The sequence below is a fragment of the Typopeltis vanoorti genome, chromosome 18, assembly GCF_054136105.1.
Source record: "Typopeltis vanoorti isolate ZY-2024b chromosome 18, IOZ_Tvanoo_1.0, whole genome shotgun sequence".
NCBI lineage: Eukaryota > Metazoa > Arthropoda > Arachnida > Uropygi > Thelyphonidae > Typopeltis > Typopeltis vanoorti.
This window is the reverse complement of record NC_143566.1, coordinates 4,952,176-4,972,297: the sequence shown is the minus strand read 5'-3', so window position 1 is coordinate 4,972,297 and position 20,122 is coordinate 4,952,176. Positions and strand designations below refer to the sequence as shown.

Genomic DNA, 20,122 nt, shown 5'->3' with positions numbered 1-20,122 from the left:
TAGGTGATGTTACAATGCAACAATGAGAGTGAGATAGAAGTAGCACAGATGGACAAAAGTTTCTCTAGGCAGCTTTGATGAAGGACCAGAAGGTGCAAATGATAGTGGCACAAGCAGTGAGTTTTGTATATTTATCTTTATTATATTTAGACTTTGCCCATTTGATGATGGTATTATAAGACAATGATAAAAAAATATAGTGAATTAAACCAGTTTTCATCTGGTTTAATATAAAACAATCTTAAAAGCAAACTTAAAATGTGATAAGAAATCTAAAAAACATAATAAAACATAAAGGTGTACAATTTAAAATGCTGTTAAAACGGCACAAATAAATGTATTTATGGGGTGAAAGACCATTTTGGTATGGTCGTTGAAAGTTTATTTTTCACTTGGTCAGACTATAATAAATTTAGTTTAATCCTTTATCCAAGTGTGAACAAACAAAGTTTGCACCTGAAAGTATCTTCAGGACTGGGGTAAGGTGATACAACACTGGGCAACTCATTGCAAAGGTGGAGCACGAGCTAACATCACTCCTATCTCAGTATCTCCCATAATGCAAAACACATCTCCTTGCAGATATGTCTAATGTTATGCATTAAGGGAAGGGCCACTACCCAGACTAGTTTCGACCTTTATTGAGGTCTCTTCAGTGGGAGCCAGGCCTAAGTGGAGATACCAGGCAGTAGCATTAGCAAGGTCATCTCTATCTATAGGAGTTGCCAAATGGTGTGCCACCTTTTTAATAAATTACTCTGGATTTAGAGAAAGATGTTGAAAGTTTATTTTTCACTTGGTTAGACTATAATAAATTTAGTTTAATCCTTTATCCAAGTGTGAGCAAAATAAAGGATCAAACTAAATTTATTATGGTATGGTTGTCTTCAGAAAAACTCATGGTTTTAATTTTTTTTTTTTTTTTAATATAGTTTTTAAAATCAGCAGCTATGGTTTTAATGAATGACCACCATTAATAAGGATTCTAGCACTTTGAATTTAGGGCACATTTATCTCCAATATCCTATTCAGACCATCTGTGAAATCAGGATTTTTTTTTTTTTTTTTTTTTTTTTTTTTTTTTTTTTTTTTTTTTGAGGGAATTTGATCAGGTCTGGCACAGAGACCTTCTCACTAAACTGCCATCCTTTTAGAATTGGGTTAGTCAGTTTCTTCATCAATGCAGGGCTGAACGAATTACACAAACTCCTACTTACCATGCATGATATGTCCAGTAAATGATTACTGATACTGCATATGTTTTCTCAACATTAAAACATATGCATATAAACTTCAAAATAGAATATTTTGTCCAGACTGAACAAAATGGAATATTTTTTTATTAAATAAAAAATATTCTATTTTAAGAGTTGAGAACAAAATAATCTGTTGATGCTCTTTCTAAAGAGCTGAAGGTTGTAGGTTTTTTTTGAGAAATACTTCATGGGGAATTGCCTCCATAGCACCATAGGAAAAACAGCGGAACATTGTGCCTTCAACTGGAAAAAGACCTGGGTTTGATTGTAGTTATAATAAGGGGAACCCTCATATGGGCTTTTCCAACTGAAGGTGAGTTAGCCTATCTCATACGGAGGTAGCAGGGTTTTTATCTTGGAAACTCGAGTCTTTCATCCTGCATACAGACAAATTGGCCTTCAAAACACAATTTACAGACAAAAAATACCATTTTTGGTGATGACAGTCAATGGATGGCATTGATATTTGTGGTGTCATACTAGAAGAATAAAGTAGTAGTGGAGGGGGTAAGATGTATTTAGTGAAGTAGCGTGCCCTCCTGCAATGAGTCCTTGGAGGTGTCATGTAATAATAATAATAATAAGCAGAATACCTAAACAAATTCTAAATTACCACCCAAAAGGTACTCTATGCAGAGGAAGACCCTTAAAAAGATGGAATTGAGTCTGGAACAGGCCACTTGGCCTATAAGGCTGGAAAGGAAGAAGAAGAAGAATAACTGTTGCTCATGTTACTGCAAGTTTAGCAGAAATGGAAGACACGACAAATGCTTGGTCTACTGAACAGCACCCATAGATATAGCTATACAATGCAAACACTGACTGAGACAGTGCTTCAAAAGAATCTGAGGGAATGTCGTCAAAGTCAGTCAACTAAACTACCCTCTTCTGAACAGCATTATGAATTTTTAGAAAGGTTTTAGGTGTGACACCCTAATTGTGAGAACAGCATTCCAAAGTTGGACAGATTTGGGATTTGTACACTGTGAGAAGCTGGAAAGATGAAAAAATAACCTTTGTACAAAAAGGATGCCAAGCCTTTTAGAAATCAAGGATGATATAGAAGCAATGTGATAATGCCAGGAATAAGAGTCAGTCTGGAAAGAGAGATTTGGTCTTGACTGTATCATTATCAAAGATAAGAAAAGAATTAGTCTTTGTGAGAAAAAAAGAGAAACTGTCTTTTGGGAAGCAATGAAGTTGACTTGGTTGTTATTACAGCAGTGAAGGATGATATGGAGATCAGTGTTTAGAATATTAACTATAGATAATTTTAAAGTTTCATGTTTGAGCACTGCAAGGTTTGTTGTTATGAGTAGGATGGGTGGAGAATTTACATTTTACTGAGAACCCCCCCCCCCCCCCAATTAATATCAGATACACCTTGAAAATGTCAAGTGCAATATCACAGAGTTTCTTAAAAACCTTTCTGTGCCACATGTTCAGCAATAGGCAATGAATACAAGGGGATCTGCTGTGGATCTTGATTGACAAAATGCATATCGGTGGTGTTGAAGTTGACTGTAATTGAACTTCTCCATTACTTTGGACAAAACAGAGGTGAGAGCAACAGGTCCATAGAGTGATGGTAGACAAATAACATTTTTTTTTTTTTTTTTGGAACTGGCTGCATATGGACTTGTTTCCATGCTATGGGTTGATGGCAGATGAGCATGGTATAGTGTAGAGATGATGTAGAATAGGAGGGTGGTCTGAAAATTTCTCGGCGTAACAAAGAAAAAACAAATTTATAATTTTAAAATTATTTTTATTTTTCAACATAATCTCCCTTAAGACTAATACATAGCAATGCTGTAGCACCATTATCCCGTCCCTATAGTGGTTCTCAGTAAGATCTGCAAAATACACCTCTACAGCTGCAATTACCTCTTGATTCGAAGAAAAATGCTGACCAGCGAGGAAGAGTTTTAGTTTTGGGAAGAGATAGAAATTAGAGGGAGCCAAATATGGGGAATTGGATGGATGATCCAACAATTCATAGTGCAGATCCCTTAATTTTCCCAAAACACGTGGGCAGGTGCATTGTCCTGATGAAAGATGATTTTTTTCTTCTGCAAACTGGGTCTTTTCTCACAAATTTTTTCATCTAGTCTGGTTAAAAGATCGGAATAATATTCCATCGTTATTGTTTTACCCTTTTCAAGATAATTAATAAACAAAATGCCTTTAGCATCCCCAAACACTGATGCCATGACCTTTCCTGCTGATGGAACCGAATTTGTCTTCTTTGGCACTGAACAACTGGCTTCTGTCCACTGTTTTGACTGCTGTTTGGATTCTGGTGTGTAATGGTGAATCCAAGTCTCATCCATAGTAATAAATCGATGCACAAAATCAATTTTATTCTTGTTAAAATGCTCCAAGCAAGCACTGTTCAGAGATTTTCATGCGAGTGCATTTTTGATCTGCTGTGAGCAAGCACGGCACCCATCTTGTGCAAAGCTTTTTCATATGCAATTCTTCATGCAAAATATATCCTACACATTCTTTTTGAAATGCCTATAGTCTCAGCAATTTCACAAACTTTGACTCGCCGGTCATCCAATACCATATCATGCACTTGATCAATGATTTCTGATGTTGTTACACTTTTTGGATGTCCTTCATGTGGATCATCTTCAAGGCTGGTATGGCCACGTTTAAACTTGGCAGCCCATTTCTTAATTATCAAAAATGAAGGAAAAGAGTGCCCATAAACGTTTATGAACTTCAAATGAATTTTTTTTGGCATTAAACCTTCTTTATGGTTAGAAAGAATTTTATAACCACATGATACTCAATTTTATCCTTTTCAAGAGATACAGACAACACTTTTGCTTCAGACAGCTGTATAAAACAAACTACTTGATAGAATGACTTGCAATTTCACATGGATGCTTATGACAGATGTACCAACTTAGAAGAAAAAAAATCTTGCTGATAGTTTCGCCATCTATGGTCGAGGCCAAGAACTTTTCAGACCGCCCTTGTAAGTTCATGAGCACATCTCTTGAGCAAAACTGATGGAAGTGTAATACCAATTGTTGGATCATATTGTTCAAGATTCTTCTGAGGTTTTTCTGGTAGAAGGCCACAGGATGTGATGCAGTGTTCCAGGTAAACAAGGAAGTGATCGCCTTGGTCAGCTATGCAAAATTTGTGATGAGAAGCATGATACTATAAAAAATTACAAGTATCTGGATCTAGACAATGCAAATGGTAATCTAGCATCGCAGAGTCTTCAGAGATCTTCCCACCTGGCATTGTGGTGCTAAGGGACATGAAATTGTGAATAGTTGAGGAGAGACCATTCCACTAGAGATGAAGCTTGGATGAGATTATGATATGAATTATAGGAGGAGCAGTAATCTCAACAGATATTATTAACACATTTCCAATGTGTTAATAATATCTGTTATTATCAATCTGTTAATAATATCTGATAGTAAACAATTTTTGATTTATTGCTCAGTGATATTTGAATTTTAAAGTCAACAGAGAAATTAAAAAACTATTTCCAAAAAAAATATAATATTCTACTATTATGATGCATGCTTTAACTTAACTAATTCCTTTTCAGTTAAATGACAAATGTTCATTTTAATTCAGTCAGTCAAACAAACAAACAAACAAACAAACAAAAAATATTACCTATTAGTTAACAGGTCTAAATTGGGAAGATGACAAACATAGTCTTTCACTTTCACTATAATAATGTGAAACATTATTATAGTAAAACAATGTCCTTTTAATTAACAAATTAAAATAGCATATAAGAGAAGGAAACTTATCTGATAATTTACTCAGATGGGTGAAGATTAGCTATATCACCGTGTTAAATGCATTTAGTGGATTACAAAAAACTCTTACTGAAATGATATACCTTATTTCTTCTTTGTGAGCTGTTGTTGGACTTGAGTTGAGTGATTCATAAAATATGCCAACTTTTGAGGACATCAATAATAGACAAACACATTCTTAAAAGAATAATCTAAAAAGTCACGAGAGAAAAAAAAAAACAACTTAAATTAATGAACCAGTTAGAGTAGTAATTTTCTGGCTAATTAAAATTTAAAGGCCTCCATAAGTGGTTAATGACAAGATTAATACTAAAAATGACAAGTCATTAAAGTGAAAAACATAACTCTTACCCCAAATAGCCACTTCTACATAGTTCATACACCTAGTTTCCAACAAAATAATCTATGCCAATCAATTCAAATGCCATTACCAGCTAAGATAATCAAATCACGTTAGTTGGTAAAGATTCACTAAGCTGAAACAATACAGCCCCTGGGATGAAAAATGCCTAGGAAAAAAATGAAGATATGTTTAATCACTTTGTATGTAGCTGACTATTTCTTATTGCCAGCTAATCTCTTGGACATCTGAAGTGGCTAAAAGTGCATTTGGATTCCAGAGCAAAATCCAGCTTTATAATTATATAGCAATTATTATGTACATGTAATAAATATAAAAATTTTATTTTAACTGTAATTTATACTTGCTTCTGTTGTGGTCTGAGCACCATCACTAGAGTATAAAAGAGACAAAAATGCAACATAGTAGTGACAAAGAGATCTAGCAGGGAATGTGATCATTGGAAGTAGTAATGTGTGTACTTGTGTGGAGGGATCACTATGAACAGTGAATAGTTGGTGATATGGGGTTCATCTGGGTTTGGAGAAAACAGAACAAACTGGGAGAAACAGAAAAGTTAAAGGTATATCTGGAATTTAGTAGAATGAGATGAGAGCTAAACAGGAGTATAGGAAATACATACAGAGAGGGAGAAAATACTAGAATTTGTGGCACTGTTTGAGATAACTTCTCCCCCCCCCCCCAAAAAAAAAGAATTATATAAGAGAAACATGGTTGGATGAAGATGTATTGAGGGTACATTTATTTTGCATATTTACATTGATGATGTACATGTTTTTTCATAAATAACTCTGATCTGCTGAAATCCCAGAAATAAAGAATTAGTTTCTAAAGTCAGATGTTTTTTTTGAAACAAAGGCTAATATTCTCTTTATTCACTATATAAACTGTGCAATATAAAGCCTCTCCCAGTCAGTCCTCCTCACCTTCCCATGGTAACAGCCTGTTTCCAAAAATGGGACTCTAGTGGAGCAAGAATTGCTGCCTTAAATGTCATCTTCCTTAGTTGTGAGGAAATGTCAACTAGACCTCTAAGTGGTAGATGTTTTTCATGCCTAGCAAAACACTACTACCCTGCTTTTTGGAGGTGTGAAATGGCTTCTGCCATGTTTCATTTCCAGAGTAGAGGCTTCTACTTTCTGTCCCTCCTTTCTTTGCACATGCAGTTTGGGTGATGGCCTTGCTACATCCTACTGTTATCATTTTCAAACAAGGAGCTAGTTTCTAATCCTTTTGAGGGTACAGTAGTAAAACAGTTTTTCGCAGGCTGGCTGCCAGATAGTGCATGGGACCAAACCCGATGGTAATGCACCTGTTGGAGGGAGATTGGGTCAATGGTATGCAAGGGAGCACTGTCCGAGTACACACTTGGACTCGAGTCTGGGTGCTCCTATGTGTGTTATGTACAAGTCCCTTACCCTGGCTGCATGCCCCTTCTCTTTGTTTTCTGAATCAACCACCCTATACATGAAAGTCAATCATAAAAATACTAGAGCTTTAGCTGCAGATACAAAAAAAAAAAAAAACATTCAATAAAAAAGAATAATAAAAAAAATGTAAATATCAAAACTATAACAAAAAAATTGGAACAAATAATAAAAATACGGCCCAACTACCCAAAATATTACCAAATTTTTTTCCAATAAGGAACACTTCCATATTCGTTTCATCAACATTCAAGGTGTTATACAAAGATTAGTGACATCCATCAAAACCTGATCTCTTTTTCCTAACAGAATCTCAGTTGATATCCTCCATGACCACAGTCCACCTCAACTATCTCAGCTACATCCTACACAATGCATTTTGCAAAAAAGGGGGCAGAATGTATTCTTTTGTGAAATCTGATACCCTTGTCAAAGGCAATCCAACTTAGAAGCCCCAGTTTTCAATCTGCTCTAGCTCAAAGTTTCCTTACCTCACTTTACAGCTTTCATTTGCTACTTTTACTGCTCTAAATCTGACAATCCTGCTGCCCTTTTTGAATACCTATCACTTGACTGATTTACAAACTGATTGCCCAAATTGTGAGATTGTCCTCCTTGGGGAATAATGTCCATAACACAAACTGGCTCCCCTATTCCAACTTCACAGATCACGCTGGTAGGAAAGCTGAATCATTTGCTATCAGTCAATCTACCAACCAGAATAACAGACAATCCTCTTCATTCTACTAATGTTCTTGACCTTTTCTTAACCAATTCTCTCTCCAAATATGCTGTGGATGTCTGCTCTGCTCTCCCCTTGGCAACTTTGACCACAATCTCATTCAAGTCTCCTTCTCTACAGTTCATCCTCTGCCCCAGCAACCCTCAGCCTCATACATATGGCACTATAATTGTGTCAACTGGGATGACCTCTGGAATTTGAAAAAATTTGCCTGTCATTCATGATGAAAATGAAGCTTATGTTCAATGGCTTAAATTAAAAACGCCAGCTTCTCATTCAGCTTACACAACTGCTAGAAACATATGTAAAAAAGTTATCAATAATTCCAAAGCAGACTTCATAAAAATGAAATGCAATGAAATGGACTCCTGCTCAACTGGAAGTCAAGCCTTTTGGTCCCTTGCTAAGGATGTTGGGCATAACTTCTGCCTTTCCACGTTGCCACCTATCTTGCATCCTGATGGCAATATGGTATTGCCATATTGCCATCAGGATGCAAGATAGGTGCATCACAAAAAAAACAGACCTCTTTGTATCAGTTTTAACTCCTGCCTGGACGACCAAAATTGCCTCCCATACTTCTTCTGAACTTTCACCAAAAGGACATCAGAAAAACCCTCATTAATCTTGATACTAATAAGGTTCCTGGTCCAGATGATATTCCTATAGTTGTGCTCCAGAACTGACACTCATCCTGTATCATCTACATAAACTTTCATATTCTACTGGCATCTATCCCCAGCAGCATGGAAGCAAGCCCACATCCAGCCAGTAAGACAAAAGTAGCCATCTATTGTCCCAACAACCAGCTTCTTCATAACCCAAAGACTCATCAGTTAATTAGCAATCACCAATATGGATTGTGCCATTCTTGTTCTACAGCCAGCCTCCTAGTTAATCTCACCCACCTTTAGACTCAGGAAAGATCTGCAGAAACTCATGTTATCACTCTCAATATTTCTAAGATTTTTGATTGTGTCTGGCACCAAGGCCTCCTGAACGAACTGCCATTTTATGGCCTCCCTTCTATATTTTGTGATTGGATTGCCAGCTTCCCCACTGGTCATTCACTGTGTGTGTCATGGAGGATAGCTTCCTCTCATCAGATTTCTTCATCAATGCTGGAGTGCCTCAGGGTTCTGTGCTCTCACCCACACTCTTCCTCCTTTCCATCAATGACATCTCTCTAACTTCAAATCCTATTCACAGCTTTGCCGATGACAGTGCCCTTCATTCCTCTTCATCAATATCCTGTAGCACCCTAATGTTACATGCCTCAAGATCTTTCACCTCTTCAACATCCTGAAACAGGGTGAAGACAATATAGTAAATTTCAATGCCTAAAAAAACCTCAAGCCTGCCTTATAACCCACAAGAAAAAATCCTATCTCATCCCCTCTCATTTTTGATAATGTTCCAGTTTCCTTTCAAGATCAACTTTCTCTTCTTGGGTTGACTGTCACATCCAGTTTATCCTGGCACAAACATATTACTCACATAGCCTCCTCAGCCTCTAAAAAAGCTTGGTGTTCTTTTCGGTTCTAAACATTACTTCTCTTCCTCTCAACTCCTACCACTCTATAAGTCTCAGATCTATCCAACTTTGGAGTAATGTTCCCACATTTGGAATAGAGCACCCAAGACCTCTCTAAGAATTCTTAATAATATTCAGAAGAGGACTTAATACACAATCCTTTCCTCACAGACTCACTTCAGTCGCTTTATCATAGGGACTCTGTTTCAGCACTGGGTCTTTTCTATAGGTACTTTCATAGGCATTGCTACTCTGAATTGGCTGTTACCATTTCTCCACTTTTTTCTAACCATAGAAGAACAAGAGCAGTCACTGGCCAACATCCATACACTGTCCATCTTTGAACACACTGAACAAACTGCTCATCAGCTTACTTCATTCTATTCACCTCTATTCTTTGGAACAATCTCCCACATACTGTTTTTCCTACTGAGTACAACCTTCCACTCTTCAAGAAACATCAATAGGCTACATTTTTCTCCTTAATAACTTGCAAACACGTGACACTGTAGTGTTATAGGTCTTGTAACTTTTCATGTGTGGGATCAACATAATATATATATATATATATTTATGTCTCTTTGCTTACTTGGGAAATGGAGTAAAACCAGGTTTAAAAATTGCTTGGTATTCTTAACATTTATTATACCCAAGGTAAAATACTTTCTACATATATATATATACATATATATATATATATATATTTTTTTTTTTTTTTCAAAATTCATTTTTACTCGGTTGGAATATTATAAAAAAGGTTTAATGACTATTATCGAGAGAAAAGATGACAAGATATATTTAACAAAGATACTACTAGTTTACTAGTTTCGTTACATGAACATCCTCAGGTATCACAATCAAAGAAGTATATAAAAAATTACAGAGACTTAAAATTGTACTAACAGAACAAGTAAAAAAAACAGTAGCGTGTTTGAAAAAAATGCAAGTATGAGTTCCAAACAAACGAATACTACGTGCTGTCGCGAGTGCACCAGTACTGAACAGAAGCAACGTGTGCGTCAGAGAGATTGTAACTCAGGCTGTTGTTGATATGAGAGGAATCTAGAGAAATTTCCCTAGATTCGACAATCTTTCTTTCGAGTTCATCGTAGCACACATGGATGTTAGCAGTTTAAGTCCAGTTTACAATGTGCTGGCGGCTTTCGTCTGAGTTAGCTGAAAAGAGAACGTGGCTAGAGAGAGCGCTAGCTCTAGTCCTGTTATAGGAGATATCTCTACGGTGTTCATCCAAACGTAGAAGGATGGATTTAGCAGTCTGTCCATAGTATGGCTTTCCGCAATCACACAAAATCTTGTATACTCCTGGAAACTGAGTAGGAAGATGTTTCTGTTTAGGTTTGCTAAGTAATGAATGAAGTTTTGGAAGCGTAGTGAAGCACGTTTTGAAGATTTTCAATTTTCGTTGGAGAGAAACCATTGTTTCTCTCCAAAGAAAATTGATAAATTTCTTTCCCCCAGGCACTCAACTACCTCTGAAGATCCCTCTTCCCCAAGAGCCTTCATCTCCTTGCCTTACATCAGCTCTCTTTCACCAAAACTGGAAAAGATTCTCAAAATATTCAACTTCATAACCTATAGGAGTTACCAAATTGCACACCCTTTGGCAATTCCTATAGGTTAGGATGACCTCTCATTGCTTCTGCCTTTGTATCTCCACTACTGGGCCTGGCTCCCACTGACGAGACCTCAATAAAGGTCGAAACCGGTATGGGTAGTGGCCCTTGCCTTAATGCATAGCATTACACATATCCGCAAGGAATGTGCTTTACACTATGGGAGATACCGAGATAGGAGTGATGAGAGCTTTCTCCACCTTTGCAACGAGTTGCCTGGTGTTGCACTACCTTACCCCAGTCCTGAAGATACTTTCAGGCGCAAACTTTGTTTGCTCACACTTGGATAAAGGATTAAACTAAACTTATTATAGTCTAACCAAGTGAAAAATAAACTCTCAACACCCTCCATGCAAAGTAACCACTCTGCACCCTCTTGCTCACAGTTTCCTTTCGTAATTTCCAGGGATGGCCTCGTCATCACTCCTTCTGGCTGCTCAACCAAGCGAGAGAACTCCCCAGTGTCAACCCTGTAACCATCTCAAAACAGTTTAAAAGTCTCAATCATATCACCTCTCCTCCGTCTATCCACCAAACTCTGCAGTCCACATTCCCTCAGCTGATCCTCATAACTATCATTGTACAGTCCTGAAACCATCTTTGTTATCTGCCTTTGTACACTTTCCACAGTTAATTTATCCCCTTCAAATCCTGGGGACCAAATCTGAGAACAATAGTCTACGTGTGGTCTGATCAGGGTCTTATACAACGGAATGATAACTGTTTTATCTCTGCAGGTTAGCGTCCTTCTCATTATTGCAGCAATCCTCTGTGTTACCTTCACCACCTTTATAATATGCCCCTAAATTTCAAGTTTCTATCTATTTCTATTTCTATTTATGTCGGCAGGAGGTTTTTTTTTAAATAATATTTCAAATAATTATCATGAATTAATTTCTTCGAAAACAAAGAAAGCGTTCTGTCGAGTAAGCGATCAGACAAAATTAGCACAAAAACATTAAACATTAGTTCTCCAAGGTAATGCAATATTTAAGTGAAGAAAGTATGCAAGGATTTATATTGTCCTAGAATTTAAAACTGTACAATAAAAAGAGAAAATAAAAATAATTTCTATATTTTTAGTCTCTCTAATATAACAAAGAGTCCAGTTGCTCAGCACAAAACAAGGAACTGCGTTCCTTGTTATAGAGAACTGAGACTCAGCTTCACGAGATAATCTGCTTAAGTGTTCTCTACAGAGTGAAGGATAAATCCACCTAAAGCACAGAACAGACAAACTGCACTTCTTATCCATGTTCTTTCAAACAGGTGTACTGAATCGTATCCAGATTTAGCTGGATGTATATACATCCCAGCCGGTTGGAGGGTTAAAGCATACTCCAAACTTCAACAAGTATGGCTATATAAATTCACCAAAAATCTAGGAGACAGGCATTTTAAGATCTAATTAATATTTGTTTTCTCTCTTTTTCCAACATAGATGGTGCTTAATTAGAACTGTAGTTTCTTGTGTTGTCTGTTAAATTTTTTTTTAAACTAGTCCCACTATTATACCAAATCATTGTTTCGCATATGACAAACTGTTTTTGTGCTCTGAAGATGCTGGATATAATACCAATGAAATATCAGCAAATAAGTTAATAAATATTATTTTCTTATCCTTCTATGTTGTCATCAAACATTGTGAAAATAAATAACAAAAGAACAGATTAACATAGCAACATTAATCGAGTTTTGTAATAATACAAAATACACAAATGTTCTTGTAAATAAGTAAACAGTCCAGGAAAACTGCAACTTCTTAGAAGCAGACTAAATATAGCATATGAAACTGATGTGATATAGATCAGGGGTGTCCAACCTTTTAGCTTCGCAGGGCCACATTGGAAGAAGACGAGTTGTTTTGGGCCACACATAAAATACACTAACACTAACGATAGGTGATGAGCAAAAAAACGTAGAATATATAGTTAACATATTTAAATAATTTAAACTTCATTAATTCATGAATTTTTTTATTATAAAAGTAAAAGACAAGACAGCAACATGAAATTAGTGAGATGTTTGACATTGTTTTTGAGACATTAATGCTTCGATATTTGGTTCAATGGACGTAGTTGCAATTCTCAGTGAGTTCTCAAGGTGCTTGTAATAATAATCATAATTCAAAATTCTGAATATTTTTACGAGTCGTTTGTTAGTATGTTTATTAGTTTTGGTTTCATAATATGCATTGTCAGCACTTGCGATGTGCCCATTATTGAAATTATTTTGTTAAAATGATATATAAAGCATTTAAAAAATTTATGTACTTGCCAGATTTGAATAGCTGTATTACTTTAAAAACTTTTATAGTAGTTAAAAATATTAAGTTTTGTGTTTTATGAAGACATTCTCTTGTCACTAACGGAGATACCGTGTCAGCCATTATATTTAGTTTCTCGCTTGCTACTTTCATGGAGTGCGCATGCTCGCTGAGAAGTTTGATGTGTGATTGACAGCTGACAGAAAGCGTTCGGTATCTGAGTAACGAGAGGAAACATGAGAGTGTTCGGGAAGAAATTAGAACACAGGCCAGCAGATATTTAGATTCAGAGGAAATTGAGTTTTTTTATGTGACAGTCGGAGAAAATTAATAGTATATTCCGAAAAATGAATCGTGGAACTATGAAGTTTCAAAGTGGAATAAGTATTGACAAATAAAAGAAAATATTGCTATAGATGTTTTAAAAGGAATATTCGAGGAAACGCTAATTGGAAGATTAGTAGTAGATTCCGAAAAGGAAATCGTAGAACTGTGAATTTTTTAAAGTGGAAGAGTTAAGACTGCCAATAAGCATTAGTGAATAAAAGAAGAAATTGCTATTTACGTTCTAAAGGAATGTTCGAGAAAACTCTGATTAGGAAGTTTCATCTGTATTAAGGATGCCGAATCTAACTGTAATTTCTACTAAAAAGAAGACAGAATTAAGTTAGGAAGAATTAATGTGTGCTACATGAGTGATGAGAAAGGATCCTGTGAAAATGAAGAATAAAGTCATATATCTTCAGAAAAGGGCCTTGACACAGAAACTGGCTATGAACATTTTGTCATTGTGAAAACAAAGTGTTTAGTCTAGTCTTAAGTGTAAGTTATTTTTAAAAAGGCCTTGGATCCAATTAAATTTGTAGTTAGTTATGTAATATTGTTTGAAGTGTATATATATATTGTTTTTGTTTTATTAAAAGTGTTTATTTTGTATTTTGGTCTTGAGTCAGTGATTTATTTGGATTCTGAAAGAAATAGTAAAAAAAGAGGTCATTGCACCAATTGGAGTGAACTCTTGTGCATATATAGGTACAATCCGAAATAAAAGAAAATAATTGTTAGAAATAAAGAGATCAAACAATTAAAAATCCTATATAATTAAACAATGGCGCAGCCAGTAGGATTAATATTATGATAATATTCTCTATATAAATAAAAGTAAATCTCTATTTTTTAAACAATGACGCAGTCGACAGGATTGGTTATTTTATTTTTTATTATTGGTTATCTTAGAATTATTTTAGAATCCAGAAAATAAATCTTGACTCAAGTAAAATGGCTACAGGAGATAGCAATTTTAGTAGTGAAGTTTCTTTAGTTAAAGATGAGGAATTTTTTAGATTAATTAATCCAACTTTAGTAATACTTTCTTTCTTTACTACTATTAGTGAAAGTGTAGAAACATTTTTTAAATATGCAGAAAAAATTAGAGATTAAGGAAAATGGTCAGATTTTCATTTGCTAATTATACTTCGTCATCTTAAACACATCTCCTTTACTGAGAGACACCAACAGTTATGCAGAATTTAGAAGTTTGCTAACATCAGAATTTTCAAGTGTAAGAGAATTAGGGCCTAACATTTGGAAAATTCAACAGTGCATTCAGGGTAGTAGGGAGTCTCTTTCAGAATATTATCACAGAACTTAGGAGCATTGCTCATAAATTTAATGTTTCGTCTGAAGAGAAATCCTCTTTAGAATGGTTGCTGTTTAATCAGTTTAGACATGGCCTTAAAGATAATTTGAAAGAAACAGCATACAAGAAAAAGGTTAAAATCTTGAACAGTGTTTTGAACTTGTTAAGGAAAAGGAAGAGAGACTTAGAGATATATTTTATTCTACAAATAATAAAGAGGTAAATTCTTTCCAGTATAATCAAACTCATTCTCCTAGCACAGTGGGTACAGATAAAGTGAGAGAAGGAAAGTTTCATAAATTAAAAGGTGCTAAGAAAAGGAAACAGTCTAAGGAAATTTCTGTAAATCTAACAGAAAATGTTCCAGAATCTGATTCCAAGGTACAATCATATGATTTGGGAAAATTAGAGGAACTGAAAACCTTTCTTAGTGAAGAAATAGGAAGACAACAAAGACCAATAGTAAAAGGATAGGAACTTCTTCTATTTAAGATAATATCTGATTTAACAATATCCAATAATCCTGCAGATAATCATTCTTTATGTTGTAAATCTAATGGTATTGACAGGAATAAAAGATCTCAAAGGAGATATATTCTAAAATGCTTTAGATGTAATAAACCTGGTCATTTTGCTAAAGACTTATGTTAGGGAAAAATCTTGTTTTCAACATAAGAAATCAGAGAATAAAGTAAAATTTGGGAATAATTATTATTCCAATATCATACTGGCAAGGACGGAAATGTCAAACTACTCATTGGACATGGGGTAAAGCTAAAGACAGACCCAACCCTAAAAGAGAGTTTAATGTATCATTAGCTCCTTATGCTAATGGAGGTAATCCTTTGACAGCTCTACAAGGATTTATTAAAGATGTGCCTTGTGAAATCTTGCTTGACATAGATGCACATATTTCACTCATTTCTTATAATTTGTTTAACAGAATTAAAACTCTAATTCCAAATGATATTTCAGTTTTAAGTTATCCAATTAAATTAAAGGGAATATTTGAATCAGAAATTTCAGCTGATAAGCAAATAAATGTTTTTATTTCAATTCCTTGTTTTCCATTGAAAGTTTGTCATCCATTAATAGTTCTTCCAGAATCCTCAAATCCAAATGTACAAGTAATATTTGGAATTGATTTTCTGAAACATCATGGTTTTGCATGTAATTTTGTTGATAATACAGTGTCCTTTTGTGGACTAGAATGCCGTTTCGACAGGACATAAGGTGACAATGGAAAATTAGAGCACTCTCCTGAAGTTCTTAAACACCCTGATGATAATGATCAAGTGTTTAATATCGAGACTCTAAAGAATAAAGAACCTAGTTCACAAATTTGGGAAAAAGATGAGATTGTTCGAGCTGAGAAAGATGATCCTGTAATCAAAACTATTTATGAAGCAGTATTGAAGGGTGAAACATGGTTTCTCCTTGAAACCATTAACAGACAAAACATTTATAATTGACTCAGGAAATCCATTCCATTCATTCACCACTCTCGAAGCAAAAAATGTAGTCCTCCCACCCTTACTAGCCAAACTCTTACCCAACTTCCAGGGATAACCTCTTGTTCTGCCCCTCTAGCCAAATGGTGCTGAAACATTTCCCCTGCATCAGTCCTATAAAATACTTTATATAGCTTAAATGCTTCTCTCATATCTCCCAACCCCCAATTTTCACTTATCAACCAACTTTTGCAATCCACAAACTCTCAATTTACTGAGAGTTTGTGGATTGCAAATCCACAAATATAAAGGCAGGCATAAAGGCAGGCAGGGCAATCAGGGGTGGGGTGCTAGTGGTATACAGCACTTACTGACTGCTGGAAATGTAGATAAATTATAATGGCTGTCAATACTGTACATAATAAGCTAAGTTCAAAGTAAAGGTGCCCAACTTCAAATCCAAATCTCCAAAAAAGAAATATTAAACTATCCATGCAAACTAACTTTTAGCAAGGAGAAAATAATCTACAGAATTATCTTATTAAATTAAGTACATAAGTTATGTCTCCTAGTTGGAAATAAACCTTCTTTAATAAATTTGTTGGCAGCTGCCTGTAATTAAATAACTTGACAATAAATGAAACTTTTATTTTATTTTTTAAATTGTAAATGTTTCTAGAAACAAGTAAAGATCATAAACGTAATATATTTTGAAGGAATTCAGAAAAAAGCTGAAAATTCACCTGATACTTGTCTTGTAATTGGCCTGTTGTGAGTCGATTTCTGGAGCTCTGTAGTAATGTACTATTAACTGAGTCCTTATTAACTGATTTGATCAAGTACAATTTCCTCCAGGATATATTGGAATTATTCAAATTTATGGAAATTCAAATATATGGAAAGGAAAAAAATACAAACAACTGGATGAGACAACCATCAGTTCATCTCTTATCTCTCACTTGCCCAATTTCTACATGAAACATTTAAAAGTTACATTTTTAGTGCATTTAATTACCTGGCAACCTCAAATTCATGTCACCTTCATTGAGGTGAAAAACTAAACAGGCGCTCATCATAGGCTTAGAGTAGTAAGTATAGGGGTGCAAGAGAACCTGATAGTATTAGGAGAAAGAAAGACAGATAGACAGTATGCGAGATAGAGAAAAAGCCTCAGTTCTTTTATATCATCATATAGCCAAAGGCTATCAGTTTTTCTTTTTCACCCATCTCATATAGATGAACAACCAAAAGACTAATTGAAACTAAAGTGCAAAGATTACTGATACCCAGGTGGTTAACCATATCTGAATTAACTGCCTTGAGTTGGCCTTCTCTGCTTGGGATTGCTCTCCAGTCATACCTGCAATTGACTATAACAACACATTGAATTAAGAGGATGGAACTATTTAAAAAACGTCTTATAGCAAGAACAGACAGAATTTTATCTCCCCATGTGAAAATATGAAATTTCACATTTGATGTATAGTGAATATTGCACAATGTGAGTGGTCTATACCACCTAGTCAAAAATTTGATGTCCCCTAGAATGCTTCTTTCTAACTACAAAAATCATCTGAATGAACAATAAAATTTCCACAATACAATATTAAGCATTTGGATGTCATATTTCTGGTTTTAAAATATATCTTTCTTTCTAACCTTCTATAAATGGTATTTTAATTCATTAATTATAAAAAGAAATTTTGCAAAGACCAAGAATTACCTGGCTGAAATTAATAAAGAACATCTCGGGATGCAGAACATATAAGGAACTTTTTCAAACAGCAGGGAATAGAGAAGACTCAACCCATCTTAGACGGAAGAGAAGAAGAAGATGTCTGTAATATTTTTATTATGGTTTTCAGTATTATTGCTTTAGAAGAAAAGGAAAGTGGCTCTATGTTCCAGTCTTCTAAGGTTTCAAAGTTCTTGTATATAAGTTCTAGAACTGGTAATATTGGGTAAGTAGAGAAGGGAATTCCAAACTTTGAATTTTGCCCTGTCTGCATTAGTAGTTAATCATGCCATATTTTTCCAAAATACCAAAAAAGATATAAATGGAATCATTATCTTTCAAAGTGCCCACTACATCATCAGCATATACTAATACCTTATTTTCCTTCATAGCTGAAGGAAGTTATTCCTTGCACAGCATGTGTATTGTTGACTTCCTGTAAGAAAGATTCAAGAACCATTGCAAAGAGCAACGAACCTTGCTTGACTGCTTTTTGAAGTTTGACTGGGTTTGATAGGAACTGATTAACTATGAGGTGGATAGTTCAAATGGCATAGGCTCCTTTAATAACATATAACAGCCTTTTGCCCATACCAATTTTCTGGAGGATGTGGAACAGAAAGGAATGGCGGACATTATCAAATGCTTGAATAAAGTCTACTGATAGAACTGCCATCGCCTGCTTTTTCATATTAACTAAGCGAATTAGATTAAGTAGTAGAAACAGATTAAATTCTACTGATCAGACTGGAACTCCATACACCTGTGTGCTTTTAATTATATATCTTATTCCCACTTTGAGCCTGTTATTGATAATGCGGAAAAATATCGTAGAGCCAGTATTAGGATTAAGGAATGAACTGTATTAGGTTTCAGAATGAGGATGGTATGCCTTGCTACAAATTCACTTGGTATGTGTCCTGATGAGAGAAAAGAATTAAATAGAATAACTAGAATGAGAAGAATAACATACCAGGCCTTGTGGTAAAGTTCTATCCCTAGACCATCACATCTTGAGGATATTCTTGTCTGGCATTCTTTATAGGCTGTGGTAACTTCATATGCTGTAATGGGTCTGTCAAGCACATCTTGGATATGAACAGGAAAGGCCATTAATGTTCCAACAGTTATAATTTCCGATAGTACTATTGTCTTCAAACAGATTTTTGTAGTGTTTTTGAAAGGAGTCAAGGATGTCTTGAGTGGTAGACATGTCTTCACCATCAATGCAATTTAAGTGATAGTCCTTTATTTGCAGAATTTAGTGAATTGTCTATTATCTTAAAATTATCTTATCTTAAAATTTCTTTCTTCTACTTGTTTCTACCTTTCTACTTCTATCTCTATGTTAATGTCATGGATACGCTGAATGGTTAGCATATCTGCTCTCCAGCCAAAAGGTTGCAGGTTCAAATCCCTTCAACCTTCCGTCCATAAGGGCGGCATTCAATGCAGCCTATCTATAAGGGAAGAAGAGATATAAATTCAATCAAGATAGGAGACGGGTACGTAAGCCTAGAGATTAGGATTGCAAATCCTCCATGTCTACTAGTTCAGCATTGTTGAGACATGTTTTTAACTGTGCATATCCCACTTTTCCACTCCTGCGGTGTCCTCCTATTTTGTCTAATGTGGGGATTTCAATACAATTCCAGTCTCCAGCTGCTATGACACAGTGGGCACCATATAAATATGGCTCCAATTCCTGAAAGAATTTTTGTCTAATCGTTCCACTGGATGGAGCATTAACATTAATAAACCTTATTACATAGCCACAATATTTGCAGTCTATTGTAAAGATTCTCCCTTCTGCATCCCTTTGGATATTACAGAATGGCCCAAGGAGGGGCAAGAATAAGAACTCCTACTCCAGCCCTGTTAAATCATCCAAGGCTACAATAAGAAAAAAGGAGGGGATATTCGACCCCTTGAGGTCTGATCAGTGGGAGCCAGACCCAGCAGTGATACTAAAGTTGAAGTAATGCAGAAGTAATATTTCCATATACAAGCAGCCAAAAGATGTCACACCTTATTACTAAAATACTCTGGATTAGACATGTTGAAAGTTTTTTCACTTGTTTATTATATAAATTAAAGATGTCAAGAAATTGTATTCTTGGTTTTATCCTTTATCTAAGTATAAGCAAACAAAGTTTGCATGTGAAGTCACTTTGCGACTGGGCTACTTGTGTACAGAGGCTAATGATTTCACATCAATTGCCTTGGTATCCTATAACGTAATGCACATATCCTTACGAACCAAGTGAAAAACTTTCA

At 35.2% G+C, this 20,122-nt stretch overlaps 1 protein-coding gene across 5 annotated transcripts in view; it reads right to left on the bottom strand.

Annotated features, from left to right (window-relative positions):
* The window catches only part of LOC150096464 (kazrin-like), a 686,592-nt gene that overhangs the window by 86,240 nt on the left and 580,230 nt on the right, over positions 1 to 20,122 (bottom strand). For 4 of the 5 annotated variants that reach the window (XM_090408269.1, XM_090408270.1, XM_090408272.1 and 1 more), the window contains one exon: positions 5,140 to 5,247. The gene's annotated coding sequence lies outside the window, so the exon portion shown is untranslated. Of the gene's footprint in view, positions 1 to 5,126; positions 5,248 to 20,122 lie in introns of all 5 variants that reach the window. The other variant, XM_090408271.1, reaches the window with a different exon arrangement.